At 21.8% G+C, this 1,516-nt stretch overlaps 1 long non-coding RNA gene across 2 annotated transcripts in view; it reads left to right on the top strand.

The window, feature by feature from the left end:
• The first annotated feature begins 658 nt into the window (after positions 1–658).
• The window catches only part of LOC122268029 (uncharacterized), an 8,686-nt gene continuing 7,828 nt past the window's right edge, over positions 659–1,516 (top strand). The window contains exon 1 of one of the 2 annotated variants that reach the window (XR_015190776.1): positions 659–912. This is a non-coding gene — a long non-coding RNA (uncharacterized LOC122268029). The remainder of the gene's footprint in view (positions 913–1,516) is intronic. The other variant, XR_015190777.1, reaches the window with a different exon arrangement.

Below are 1,516 nucleotides of genomic sequence, written 5' to 3'. Positions count from 1 at the left end.
TGTGACGTCTGGCATTACAATACAATAAATATTAAAACTAGTACTAATACCAGTACTGCTAATATTAATAGTCATAATAATAATAAAAATAATGATGTTGATTATGATATTATTAAATATATGTTGCATACTTGTTTCTTTAATTTTTACATGTTATTTAATACTAATTATTGACATAATGTTCAGCTGGTTAGGTTAACGATAGATAATGTGTGTCAATTTGACTGACTATTAGGTATATATATATATATATATATATATATATATATATATATATATATTATATATATATATATAAATATATACATATACATAAATATATATATATATATATATATATATATATATATATATATATATATATATATATATATATACATATACATATACATATACATATACATATACATATACGTATACGTAAACATATACATATAAATATATATACACTCACACAGATATATATATATATATATAAATATATATATGTATATATATATATATATATATATATATATATATATATATATATATATATATATATATATATATATATATACATATATATAAATTTTACGTGTAATCTGTATGTATACAGAGGAAGATATTGACATGTGTATATCATGTATGATAAGCATAGCCTCACCCATAAGATTTTAGATGTATTGATAGTTTATAAATATTTATATTGGAATTTGTCCATTACCCCTTACTAAAATAATTATGAATCATGTAATCATGTATATACATTTATTTTTTATTATTATTTTTTTTTTACGATGAGCATAGGCACACATATAAAAGAAAATTGAAAACGTACAATAAAAAGTGTGGTGATCTAATAAATTCAATGTTTCAGGTGAGCAACATGAACACAATGTCATCACTGCATGAAGAGCAAGAGCCAATAAGGTAATGTTTAAATAAATGTTACAGTAAGAGACACTGTGGATATAGCATGAGATGAAGAAAAAGGAATGCTTTTTTATATGTTATTTCTTATTTTAGTTTTGTAATTTATTTAATGGAAATAGAGATATTGAAAGTACCCTTATAGACAATGGCTTAAGTTATTAAGGGATTTAAAGGCCTCTTCTGTTAGAAGTATTACTTGTGTCTTATGTTATTAAAAAATAAATAAATAAATAAATGTCATCACTGTATGCAGAGCAAGTAAAGGCCTACAAGGTAATGTTTAATTAAATGTTGCAGTAAGAAACTCTATGGATATAGAAAGAGATGAAGAAAAAAGAGTGTTTTTTAATTTTTTATGTTATTTCTTATTTTAGTTTTGTAATTTATTTAATGGAAATAGAGATATTGAAAGTACATCTATAGACAGTGGCTTCAGTTATTAAGGAATTTAAAGGCCTCTTCTGTTTTAAGTACTACTTGTATATCATGTTATTAAAAAAGCCAATTTGGATGAACTCATATCTATTTAATTATCTATTTAAACCATATTTATATGTATTGATTTCTTGCATCCTGTGTGCTTAATATACAATCTAAACTA

The sequence above is a fragment of the Penaeus japonicus genome, unplaced genomic scaffold (assembly GCF_977035675.1).
Source record: "Penaeus japonicus unplaced genomic scaffold, GWHDUDI00000001_assembly GWHDUDI00000041, whole genome shotgun sequence".
Classification (NCBI taxonomy): Eukaryota; Metazoa; Arthropoda; class Malacostraca; order Decapoda; family Penaeidae; genus Penaeus; species Penaeus japonicus.
The sequence above is the reverse complement of the archived record's forward strand: the minus strand, read 5'-3'. Positions and strand labels throughout refer to the sequence as shown.